Source organism: Dermacentor albipictus, chromosome 4, assembly GCF_038994185.2.
Source record: "Dermacentor albipictus isolate Rhodes 1998 colony chromosome 4, USDA_Dalb.pri_finalv2, whole genome shotgun sequence".
Lineage (NCBI taxonomy): Eukaryota > Metazoa > Arthropoda > Arachnida > Ixodida > Ixodidae > Dermacentor > Dermacentor albipictus.
In genome coordinates, this window is record NC_091824.1 from 38,705,225 (window position 1) to 38,719,054 (window position 13,830).

Here is a 13,830-nt window from a genome sequence, read left to right on the forward strand (position 1 = left end):
GTACACATCAGCCATTCAACCCCCCCCCCCCTATCCCCCCCAAAACATTTCTGGAGACGCCGCATAAAATATTAGCTAGCTACAGATGTACATACACTATAGAACTATTAACTGTGCTATGTTTCAGTGCTCCTATACACCTAACAAAGAAGGCCACGAACGCCCAGTTGTCGCGAACAAAGTTTAGTTTTCTGTCTACCAAAATCTAACTGTACGCGTGTCCCCTGTTTACGCAATAATTATTGCTTAGAAGCAACACGTCGTACGAAAGCCAGAACTGACTCTCGTACGTACTACGCGGCATCTTACGGCGCCGCACGACATCGCGGTTGTTTAACTACGCGTTAATACAGCGTTTGTCTGCTTTTGCCAATGAAGCTAAACAACGGGCGCAAATGCCACACAGCCGTCCGTGCGCATTTTAGAGATGACGCGTGCGTCACAACTCAAATTAGTGCGATAAGGACAGCGGGAATAGCGTGCGCCTTCCTTTTTTTTTCTTTTTTTTAAACATACGCAGAGCACTAGGCAATATAATAACAAGACCTTGGTGGCGCAACCCCCTGCTTCGTTCCGTATAGAAGACGTTCATAGCATCCTTCCATCCATTCATTCGGAATGACGCCGCTCGTAAGGCGCCCCGTCACCGTCGCCGCTATAGCTCAGTGGCAGAGCGCTGGTCTTGTAAACCAGCGGTCGTGAGTTCGATCCTCACTGGCGGCTGTTGTTTTTTTTTATCTGACTCCGTGCGCTGTATGAAACGAACGTCATTTCTGTGCGGGGGCGGCGTGCTACGGAGGAGCAAACGTGATAGAACAACGGATAGAACCGACGTGCACCAGTAGCAGAGGGCGCGTCCGCCGCTCTGAGAGAGGGTCGTCGCCTCCGAGATGGCGAGGGCGAAAGGTACGCTGGCACGATCTCGGAGGCCACGGTAGGACATCGCACACTTTACGCGGAAGTTGTGGGTTTAGGTTGAGTGGTATTAATAGGATGTTAATGTATTTACATTAATGAGTAATCAGAGCTTAATGCTCTGAACTCTAATATTACGAATTTTAAGGAATAAATGATGCTTAAAGGGGCTCTGAATCACTTTTTATTGAAGTGGAGAAAGGCATCTGAAGTTAAAATAGGCTATTTAAGAAATACGTTGTCGCGAAAAGTACTTCAATTCGTTCAGCAGAAGTGGAGTTATTAGCTACAACAACAACAACAACAACAACAACAACAACAACAACAACAATAATAATAATAATAATAATAATAATAATAATAATAATAATAATAATAATAATAATAATAATAATAATAATAATGTTTATTGCCACACAATATACAAAACAGCACAAGCAGGCCAGTCTAAGCCTTAGTTGGCTTGTAGGACCGTGCCAATGAATATGATAGACAAGGCAAAAAAATATACGTAAATTGATGAGACATGAAGGGAAAAAAAGAAATAAGACGAATGGCAAAAAATTGAAAAGAACAAGATAACATTTGGTTATCTACATATAACAAAAGTTGAAGAGGTAAATATTGCGATGCAAAAAAAAAATGTACAAGAGGTTAATTTTACTGCAGCTGCTTTAAGAAGTATTTGAGCGTGCTTTTTGATGTCGCTTTAAAGATTTCTTTTGGCAATTTGTTAAATATGTCAGGCACACAAGCACAGCGTCTGGCCGTGCCATACCTTGTGGCTGAACGCGGAACTACATAAATGACATGTTTTCTAAACTCCCTTGTGGCGGCACTTTTTGTTTGAAAGCGGAATTCCAGAAATGTTTAACGACAACTGTTTCTATAAGTATTGAATGGAAGTTCGGTAGACTAAGTTCACGGAAAATATTTGCAGATGTTACTATTGGGAAATTGTATGCAACATTTTTAAGAATGTTTTTTTTTATAATCCGGTCTACCCTGCACCTCCAACGATCAGAACAAAAGCCAAAGACTGTAATGCCGTACCTCAACACACTGTAACCTAGTGCATGTGCTATAATCTTTTTTACAGACAAGGGTTATTAAACAACAGCCACGCTACTGACCTCAGTTTAGAACAAATAAGTGATAAGTGATGTTGCCAAGATAAATTACTATCGAAATAGATTCCGAGATATTTCACACAATCCACGTATGGAATAGGCGCACATTTACAATGAACACAGTCTGACTCATGCAAGTAGAGGGGCATGTTAATAATAGTAGTCTTAAGTGGGGAGCGAAAACAAACAAGTTTTATTTTGGGGGGATTTACAATTCCATTATTAGAGAACCAAAGCATTGCTTTGTAAACGTCATTTTGCAACATTTCAGTGGACGTTTTATAAGAAAGGTGTTTCGTTAATAATACAGTGTCGTCAGCATACTGGTATACTGAACATTTCGAAATTGCCAAAGGGAAGTCGTTAACGAAGATATTGAACAACAATGGCGACAAAATGGACCCCTGAGGAACTTCAGCTTTAACCGACAGCTTAGAACTAAATACGCCCTTACTATCGGTAGAGACCACCTGAAATCTGTTGCTCAAGCAATTTTCGAGAACTTTGTAAAAAGGCCCGCGAAATCCTCAAAAATGCAGTTTACTCAACAAGATTTGATGATTCAGGGTGTCAAACGCTTTCGCTACATCTAAACATAGCGCACATGTGAAAAGATTCTGATCGAATGCCGAGAACAGTTCATCTGAAAATTCCTCAAGCAGTGCCACAGTACCACGCCCTGAAATAAAGCCGAACTGTCGATTGGTCAGGATATAAAATTTGTTAAGCAAAGAAGATATATTGTGGAAAAGAAATAATAATAATAATAATAATAATAATAATAATAATAATAATAATAATAATAATAATAATAATAATAATAACAATAATAATAATAATAATAATAATACCTTTATTCATGTAAACAATTGGTACAAAGTGCCCAGGCATTAGGGAAAAGGTTGCTACAAAAAAGCAACTTGACTGGTCCTGATAACCAGAAGGTCCATAAGGCAGCAGTAAGCTAGGAGGGAGGGAAAAAAGGAAAAGAAATAAATGAAAGAAGAACAAAAAGAGAGAAAGGAAAGAGAGAGTAAAGGCAAATAGCACATAGATTTCATTTAAACAAATTTGCTTGACACATCAAATAGCTCGGGAAAAACAAACGATATGGATATGTAGATACACACAACTCTTAAAAAATGAAGATTAGGTATATGGTCAAACCCAATTCTTGGGGCAATAGAAATTATACAGTTCTCTGCCAGAACATCGATGGACGCAGATCTGAGATTATTCAGCAAAGTTGGGAGAGTGTAACAAAGCATCTGGTTACCATAAGTTGAGCGCACATGCGGCACATGCCAGTATTCCAGGGACATGGGATGTTGTGTTCTAATCTAGCCAGAGATGAAACAAGGCTTAAGTTCTGTTTGGCTTCTTTTAGGCATCCAAGAGCAGGGCGATAGTTAAACATATCACTGACTTTAATTACGCGAAGTTCTTTAAATAGGGGCTCAGATAGGGAGTCAAAGGGCATATCTCTAATTACGCGAACAATTTTCTTTCATATTACAAGTGAACGGTTAATATTTGTAACAGATGTGGTGCCTAAATAAGGCGGCAATAATGAAGGTGGCTCGCGAACAAAGCATTATAAATTAACATATTAATCTTCCGAGGCATATAGCGAAGGGAGAAAACGCGTCCACTAATTTGGAAGAGTTTGCCTGCAAGAAAATCAATGTGATCGCTCCAGCTCATATTTTCACCAAAAAAGACCCCGAGTGTTTTTACAGAAGGGACGAGTTCAATTTCAGAAGGCCCTAACACCACATCCCTACAAAGACAGATATTCTTATTCTTCGCTTGAAATAAAACTGCCTCTGTTTTATCAGCGTTAATCTTGAGACCATTTTCTAGAGACCACAAATATATTTTCTTTTTTCAAACAAGAGTTAGCCACAGATACTAGCTCCGGAGCATTATTGGACGAAAACAGGACAGTAGTGTCGTCGGCATATATTATGAATTGTGATCGGGATCAATATTAACGAGATCATTGACGTAAAGATTAAACAGAAGAGGCCCAAAGATACTTCCCTGGGGAACACCTGCCGTAACACAGGAAAGTTTGGATGATTTGTTGTTAATGAACACATATTGGCATCTGTGCTGCTACTACGACTGAAATAATTTTAAGGCGACACCGCCGATACCGTAGTAGGTAAGTTTGTTTAATAATAGTTCATGACTGATGGAGTCGAATGCCTTACTAAAGTCAATAAATACCCCTAAAGTAAGCGGCGGTCTTCAAAAATTCGTAAAATATATTGTGACGTGGTAGTGACGTTAAAGAACACAGTAGCAGTACTGTGAAAGACAAAACTAACTTTTTATTGCGCGAACCTGTGCCCACAACAACAGGCTACACTTAAAGAACGGCGACAACGGCGAACGCAGTCGGCGATCGTCGAAAATATGATCAGCGGGTCAAGCGTTTCGGCTTTTATATATCACTCATCGAATGTTCCAGAGTGATGGCTGGGACTCGCATGCTTTCCACAAAGCTCTACACTATTCGTGTCGTGCATGCATGCAATGAGATTACACAAGGTTTGGTGACAGACATCAGATGGAACCATCGATAACATTCCAAAAACTTCCGATACATGCAGGCGCGTCCTGCGCTGTGCGATAACATTTGTTAGGCGGTGAAACGTGGTCGCCCGATAAAGATAAGCAAGTACACGTGTGTATATTCTTTCTGCTGAGGAAGTGCGAGTCGATCTGTGTCTGCGAAAGGCATATTGCGAGTCAGTGAGGAGGTCTTTAGTTTCAAGGAAGTTGGATACACGGCTAAAAATGATTTTCTTCTAAAGCTTTCGAAAAGATCGGGTGTATACATATTGGCCTGCAGTTGGACATCGCTGTTCTATCACCTTTCTTGAATAAAGCTAAGACTTTTGCAGTTTGCATTTTACGTGGAAAGACACCACTAGCGAGTGATAGGTTATAAATATGCGTTAACACTGGGGCAATTACATCGAGAACTTATTCACCAGGTTTCATCTGCAAGTAATCTATATCGCACGTGCTACTCTCTTTTAAAATTGAAAAAATACAGATAAGTTCACCTTCATCAGTCAACCGGAGAAAGACGGCGTCATGAGGCGCGCCTTAATATGACGGCAAGCACTGCTATAAGTGGGTGACATACTAATGTTGGTGAAATGATCATTGAAAACATCAGGTAAGATTTCAAAGCTAACATCAACCCCGTCTTTCCTAATAACAGGAAGTAGGGCATCAGGTGGACGACCAAGTAGCGAATTGACCTTCTACCATACTTTCCTACTATCGCTCCAACAGGACTCGAAATATTCATTATTATAGCTAATCTTAGCAAGCCGCAGCTGCTTATTAGGTTTATTAAGGCATTTCTTAAACGTGATTAGATCTGCCATGTCACGGGACACGATCGACTTGTTATACAGCCGATTTTTTTTCTTTGATTTCTTGGAATAGTTCTGCCGTGATCCACGGTTTTCTTGTCTTTGAGGATTGCTTTGTTTTAGTGCGAGTAGGAAAATGCCGGTCGTAGAACACACGAAAAATGGCCAAGAAAGTTTCACATGCGAAGTTAGCACAGTTTGACTGAAAAAATTGAACTCAAGTCAATATGTCGCTGTTCATCACAAGATTTCTCCATTCGCAATGGGGTAATTAGCCGGGTGGGAAATTCACATGGGGAAGATCTTTTAATTTTACGGTTTACACTGAAAACAATTGGCATGTGATCACACAAAACAAAAGAAGAGACACCAGCTTTTGTATTACATTCAGGGAAATTGGTAATAAATAAATCAATACAGGTAGCTGTGTGGCCGGTCACTCTTGTCGGCACCGAGATAACATTTGAAAAGCCGTAAGAATGTAATAAGAACTTAAGCACTGCGAAGGCTACGGCGCAGTGGGGCGTGCCCACAACGCTTCGCCTTCTAAATGTCACCGTGACGCGCAGTTCAAATCTCAGTTTGGATGTTAATTCCGACTGCATCAGCCAAACGCGGTTATACTCGGCGAGCCGCAGTGCGCTTAGCCGGTTGACTCGTGCCAGCACCCCGCGGCGGCCGCGGTATCTACTACAGCCCCTCTACCGTCGGATAAGTAACGCAATCCTTTGAACAAGGCCACTTCTCTCTTTCCTGTCGCGGACCGACGCAGCCCAACATTAGGCAAGCTAGCGCACTCTTTGACATTGGAGAAGTGGCACCTACCTGAATACACTCAACATCGATTGCGTTCCCTCGATCCCTCTATGCAACTGCGGCTGTTACCAGGTCTTCCGCGAAATGAGGAAACAGTGCTGTGCCTCTTACGTTTGGGCGTCGCATTCAACAATGCATATGCATTTTTGATTGGAATGGCTGGTAGCGCCGAGTGCAATGCCTGTGGTGTCGAGGAAACCATAGAACACCTACTGTGCTAATGCCCATCTTTTGAAAATGAAAGGCAGGACCTCTGCACAGCTCTCAATCAGCTAGATGGAAAGCCGTTCACCTTGAACAAAATCTTGGGACCATGGCCTCGCATGTCGCAGCTACAAAAGGCCACCAAAGCGCTGCTGCGATATTTGAAAGCTACCGGATTGAGTCAGCGTCTGCAATCCGGACTGAGTGACCGACTGATATCCCCAGTGTCTCTTCTTCTAATCTTTCCGTCCCCTTCCCCTTTCCCCAGTGTAGGGTAGACAACCGGGCTCAGTCTTGGTTAACCTCCCTACCTTTCATTTATCATTTTCTCTCTCTCTCTTTCCTGTATCTCCGTTTGGACGATTGCTGTCTAGTGATAGCGCGGACAGCAATTGTCCAGTTCGATTGAGCTTCAACGGGGATTTTCGAGGGGGCGCTACCGTCGACTTAATTTCGCAAGCGAGAGAGAGAGAACTAAGCTTTTATTTTCCGCAATGGTAAACCGAGTCAGAACCGGTTCACTCTAGGTGGGAGGATTCCTTATTCCAAGAACCCTCTGGCTTGGGCTGCCTCCTTGGCCCGGGCGACGAGACTGCGTTGGTGGTCCAGGTCATGAAAGTAAAAAAAAAAGAAGAGCAGTACAGGAGAGGAGACGGCCAAGGAGAAAGGAGATGGCGGTACTTTTACGAAGGTAGAGAGGGTAGTTATCTTCGTCATGTAGCCGACCGCAGAATGACGAAATAAAGCGTCCAGAAGTGAGTGAGGACAGAACCTTCTGTTGAAAAGTGAGTCTTTGAGAGAGAGGTGACTTCGCGATGCGCTTGCGAGCTCTACGCACCACGTACGGAAGCAAACCTTGGCTGAGATGTTCACAACAGTGTATGCACAACAGCGTATACGTGTGATGAGATAGTTCAAGTGGCTGAGGAGTTCTATAGAGATTTATACAGTACCAGTGGCACCCACGACGATAATGGAAGAGAGAATAGTCTAGAGGAATTCGAAATCGCACAGGTAACGCCGGAAGAAGCAAAGAAAGACTTGGGAGCTTTGCAAAGGGGGAAGGCAGCTGGGGAGGATCAGGTAACAGCAGATTTGTTGAAGGATGGTGGGCAGATTGTTCTAGAGAAACTGGCCACCCTGTATACGAAATGCCTCATGACCTCGAGCGTACCGGAATCTTGGAAGAACGCTAACATAATCCTAATCCATAAGAAAGGGGACGCCAAAGACTTGAAAAATTATAGACCGTGATCAGCTTGCTGTCAGTTGCCTACAAACTATTTACTAAGGTAATCGCAAATAGAATCAGGAACACCTTAGACCTCTGTCACGCAAACGACCAGGCAGGATTCCGTAAAGGCTACTCAGCAATAGACCATATTCACACTATCAATCAGGTGATAGAGAAATGTGCGGAATATAACCAACCCTTATATATAGCTTTCATTGATTACGAGAAAGCTTTCTATTCAGTCGAAACCTCGGCAGTCATGGAGGCATAACTGAATCAGGGTGCAGACGAGCCGTATGTAAAAATACTGAAAGATATCTATAGCGGCTCCGCAGCCACCGCAGTCCTCCATAGAGAAAGCAACAAAATCCCAATAAAGAAAGGCGTCAGGCAGGGATATACGATCTCTCCAATGCTGTTCACAACGTGTTTACAGGAGGTATTCAGACCTGGATTGGGAAGAATAGGGGATAAAAGTTAATGGAGAATACCTTAGTAACTTGCGATTCGCTGATGATGTTGCCTTGCTTAGTAACTCAGGGGACCAATTGCAATGCATGCTCACTGAGCTGGAGAAGCAAAGCAGAAGAGTTGGTCTAAAAATTAATCTGCAGAAAACTAAAGTAATGTTTAACAGTCTCGGAAGAGAACATCAATTTACAATAGGTAGCGAGGCACTGGAAGTGGCAAGGGAATACATCAACTTAGGGCAGGTAGTGACGGCGGATCCGGATCATGGGACGGAAATAATCAGAAGAATAAGAATGGGCTGGGGTGTGTTTGGCAGGCATTCTCAGATCATGAACAGCAGGTTGCCATTACCCCTCAAGAGAAAGTGTAGTAGCTGTGTCTTACCAGTACTCACCAACGGGGCAGAAACCTGGAGGTTTACGAAAAGGGTTCTACTTAAATTGAGGACGACGCAACGAGCTATGGAAAGAAGAATGATGGGTGTAACGTTAAGGGATAAGAAAAGAGCAGATTGGGGGAAGGAACAAACGCGAGTTAATGGCATCTTAGTTGATATCAAGAAAACGAAATGGGCATGGGCAGGACATGTAATGAGGAGGAAAGATAACCGATGGTCATTAAGGGTTACGGACTGGATTCCAAGGGAAGGGAAGCGTAGCAGGGGGCGACAGAAAGTAAGGTGGGCGGATGAGATTAAGAAGTTTGCAGGGACGACATGGCCACAATTAGTACATGACCGGGGTTGTTGGAGAAGTATGGGAGAGGCCTTTGCTCTGCAGTGGGCGTAAGCAGACTGATGATGATGATGATGATGATGCTAGCCGCGGACTGTCTTATTTCACCAAGACCGAGGGGTCGTTCAGGGTCCTTTTGATATTGGGATGATTTAGATGAACACGTGCAGTCACAGGTGGACACGACCATCTCTTATTCGAAGGTGTGAAATGTCCCATTGAGCGAAAAAGCCGGCGTCTGTCATCTGTAGCAGCGAAAGGGCATCTGAACTCGCTTTGCCATTGTTTGCGGCGCCACGCCACGAGCTTCGCCTTGACTGAGCATAGCGGACGAAGGGGAGCGCCTGCTTCCTAAACCCCCTTAAACTTCGTAAAGTAGCGACACTCTCCTCCTCCGCCTTCACGCCTAGCTCCTCGTTTCTCCTCTCTTACACGCTCCCTCCTCGACCGTGGCGCCGCCTACACTGCTCGAGCGTAGGAACGGAGCCAACAATGGCTGCTCGCCACTCCGTAGATGCTTCTCGAGCGAAAATGGCGCTGAAGCACGGCGCGAGAGCCCACGCGATGCTATTAGGCCAATAGCGACGCGGCATCGGCCAGAGCGCGCGAGGAGGATGCGGCATTCTTCAAAGCGTGGCGCTACTTTACGAAGTTTAAGGGGTTTTACTGCTTCTGCATTAGCGCGCCAGGCGTTGCGCGAGGGGAGAGGGCGTCGCCGTGACGCCACGTCACACTCGTTCTCGGGACGAGCGTCTCTGGACGGAGCAGAGCCAACGCCTCCTGGATGGCATGCCTGTACACTCTGCTGTATGGCGTTATGCTACTTGGACCGAGATTTCCTCCGTCAAGTCCGCCGTGACGGAAGCGGTGACGTCAAAACCACCGCGACTTACTCTAGAGCATCCACATTACATGCTATGGCAGCGTACAGATCTTGTGCGTTGTAGGAGGCGTTGGCACAGCGCGCGAAATAGAGGCATTAGGGCGAAGGGTACACCTGCTGCCGCGCTAGCGCGCCAGGTGCTGCGCGAGGGGAGAGGGCATCGCCGTGCCGGTGACATGTGGCGTTGGCACCGAAGGCTGCTGCTGCTTGCTGGCTCGGGCAGCACGTGCCGCTGTGGCAGATTACTCGCAGCGCAAAATTTGAAGGACCGCTCAGCGCCTTTGAATTGGACCTTAATGCTTTCGCATCCACAACTGATAAGAACTGCTTATAGGTGTCTTCGGAAATTTTCTATTTCAACGAATTTTTTATATGCCATAGCAAAATCCACCCAAACATCGAAACTGAGCTTATTTGTTTTGCTGCGCACGCCTTTGCTTCCGAGAAGTAAACAGTGCTTAAGAACAGGACAAGGAGGGGGACACAGTCTGTGTCCCTCTCGTTGTCCTGTTGTTTAGCACTGTTTACTGCTCGTAATAATGAACCAACCAGCCCAAATGCGTGCTCTTCTGCCTTTGCTTCATCGTAATCAGTAGTAACTGAGACAAGGTGGAAAATGCGGTTTACCGGCCGGGGTGGCGTTCTCACGGCGTAGGGACATTGGCGTTGTGCCCGAGGGCGCGGGATCGAATCCCAGCTACGGCAGCCGCGTTTCGATGGAGTGAAATGCAAAAACGCCCGTGTACCGTGCATTGGGGGCGCGTTAAAGAACGCCAGTAGGTCAGAACTAATCCAGGGTCCACCCCTAAGACGTGCGTCACAATCATATTGTGGTTTGGCATTGCGCACATGTTTGGGCCTCCCACGATACACGTCAACCAATGGAAGTACAGCGGAAGCTCGTGCTTGTCTTATTGGTGTTCACTTGCTCTGCGAGCCTCTTCGAATGTACCTTCGCGCGTTGACCCGGCACAGACACCATTGTCTGTCGTCGCTCGATCCTTGCCACGTCCACACAGGTTCTAGCTTTTGAAGGTCTCATCAGAATATTCTGCCGTCAAGATTTTCTCCCGTCTGTATTCCGAGAAGACCTCCTTGGGTCCTGACTAAACCTTTCATTACACCGCAGACCTCTGGAATTACAAAGAAGTCATACGTTCCATCCATTGGCCTCAAGCAACTCACCCTAGCACGCGTGCACAGGTGGCTTTGTCACGCCATATGCATCCACTGCAGCCTTCGCCATCCTACATAGGACCATCGCTCGGCGGTTTGAACTAGACCATATGTCCGGATCAACTGCCGCAGAACTTGTTGCTATCTGGGAGGCACTTCGATTTATCTCCGAGGAGCCTCCTCACGCATGGACCATATTCTGCGATTTCAAGACAGCTCTTCAAACGCTTGACTGCGTCCTTAGACGGGGCCCGTATTATTCAATGGATATATAGACATTACAGAGCATCTCGACCACGCAAATAGAAATGGCCACAATGTCACCTTTCAGGGGGTACCTTCACACTGCGGCGTGATAGGGAACGAACAGGCAGACGCTGAAACGAAAACTGCTTTAAATAATGCTTCTGAAGTACGCATTCCGTTCTTGCGAACAGACACAAACGCGATACTTCGTTGCGTACTACGCAACCGTGCTTTGGAACACTGGATCCAATGAGATCGAGGACAAAAGCGAGTACATAAATAGGACCAAGAAATGAAATTTCTTATGCCTCACAAGCTCAAAAGAAGCCCAACAAGCATGGTTAACCCGATTCGCCTCGCTGTCGCATTCAACGACCGTTATAGACATCTGATAGGTTGCAGTGATACCAGCCCGAACTGTGAATACTGTTAGAAACACTTGATCATATATGTTTCGTTTATCCCGCGTACGCGCAAGAAAGACAACTGGTCTCTTTCATTGCAAACGTCGATAAGAGGCGGCGACCAGACGAGTTTCTTCTAGTTCCTTGGCCTAATGCAAACAGCGCAGCCCTGATAAAAAGTGCCGTTATAGCCCTTCTCCAAGCCACTGGGCTGGACGCATGGCCTCAGAGATGCGACAACGCTGTGAACTTGTATATACACAACCCTTCTTCATATGATCATCATCATCATTCATCAGCCCTTTTCTTCCCCGTCCGTTTCCCCCTGTGTAGAGTAGCAGGCCAGAGCAAGTGATAGCTGAGGCAGACCTCTCTTCCTTTCTGTATATCAATCAATCAATCTCTCTCTCGCTCTCTCTCTCATATCGTGGTTCTGGCACGTCAAACTCAATATAACAACAACAAATGTGGCTTAGGGAATGAAACGATGCTCGGACTTACGCAAAGTAAAATAAAAGTAAACATTTTTGTGTTTTCATAGTTTTTATAACTTGTTCACACAACCTTGTTAATATACATAAAATACATTCGATTGTTTGCACAAACCCACAACACACAAAGAAATATGCAGCAGATCGAACTAGTTGGAATTTAATTTAGGGCGAAGCTTTGTGTGAGCGCATAAAGAGTCGAAACATGAGTACACTCACAGGCAGACACACACACGTACACACAAATGCGGGCGCGCACCAATTATACCGATCCTTTTTGTTAAGCGGAGTTGCTGACTACAACCGAGTACGACGGGCGCCTTGAACGCATCATGGTTTCAGAGGCAGCATGCGCATACGTACGTAGCGCGATTCTAATCCATTCTGTCGGCAAGAGGAAGGGTTTACCTATTCACTACCGTGGAGCTGAGGATGCGCGAAGGCTAGCTTCTGCTTTTTTTTTATTTCTCCTGCGCGGCAGGCGTCACCGCTGCAGCGGATGCGCGGAGGTGAGTGCCATCTGGTGGCGGTGCAAGGAAGCTAGCGGCGCCTGCGGTGCACGTATACTCCGCTGTGATTGGTTGGCCTATTCGGCAAGAGAACAGCCAGGCCGCAACCACAGTCACGAAAGCCGGCGAGGTTCGCAAATGAAAGTATTCACTTTTAATAATGGTAAATAACTATTGAACAGGGCAGAAAACAGACCTTTTTTTTAGAAACTTTTTGAGTATTTCTCGCGATTGCGAGTTTCTCAGAATTATTCCTGTGCATACGTTGTTAGGTGCCAAATGCGCAGCGATGTGTCTTAAATCTCCCTTGCGTACCATTTTTTTTGTTGAAATTTTGGTGGCAGAATTTGAAAAATCACAGAACGTGAGAAGTTGGGCTGTTGTCGGCCTGGAATTAAAAGAAAACAGTGATATCGAATTTCGGTCAAATTTTCCTGTGATCATCTCTTGCCGTACTTTTGTCTTTTAAGTACAGAAGCATGTTGCATTAGTTTGTTTTGAATACAAAGCAATGAGTAGCGTTGTATAAGGGTATAAGCTGCTGCGCTCGGCGCCCAGCAAAACGTCGCGCTGCGCAAGCTACAGCCTCAGTGATGGCTTCCGTATGTTCCATGAACGCAGAAATAATATCGAATAGTGCAGGAGAAACACAGGGGCTTTTTTATGAGGCGTGACTAGATTTAATTCAAGGGCTTGACTAGCTATAATTAATACGCGTGACTAGCTCTCATTCGAAGGCGTGACTAGGCCTAATTAACACACGTGACTAGCTCTATACTTCGAAGGGCTGACTAGCTCCTCTTTCTTCTCATTGGGGGGAGGGAAGGACGCTCGGCAGAGGCCACGTCTTTGGATGACGTAGTAGAGAGATTTAGCATGTCCGGTATTCCGAATTACGTTTGCCTAATACTGGCTTACTGGAGAGGTTTACGGCAGCAATAACTCTCGTAGCGACATCTTATCACGCTCCTTCTAGGCATTTCCTTTCTTTAACGCTGCGAGCCCGGTACTTCGCAGTGTATACACTCTTAAAGCAGTTGCAGCCTTTGGGGCGCATATTTATTCCACAACGACAATCGTCATCTGCCTTGCTTGCGTTTCCTTTCTTGAAAACTCGGCGCTCGCTACTTTCCTGTCGAGAATGCTGCGCCACACTGATAACGCGCATGCCGTTCGTGACTGGGAATTACCGGGCTCGCAGCGTTAAAGAAAGGTATCGCGG

General features: G+C 45.3%; 1 non-coding gene across 1 annotated transcript; it reads left to right on the plus strand.

Annotated features, from left to right (window-relative positions):
* Positions 1–651: 651 nt before the first annotated feature.
* Positions 652–723, plus strand: TRNAT-UGU (transfer RNA threonine (anticodon UGU)). The gene has a single exon. It is a non-coding gene; the product is annotated as a tRNA-Thr (tRNA).
* The last annotated feature ends 13,107 nt before the right edge of the window (positions 724–13,830 follow it).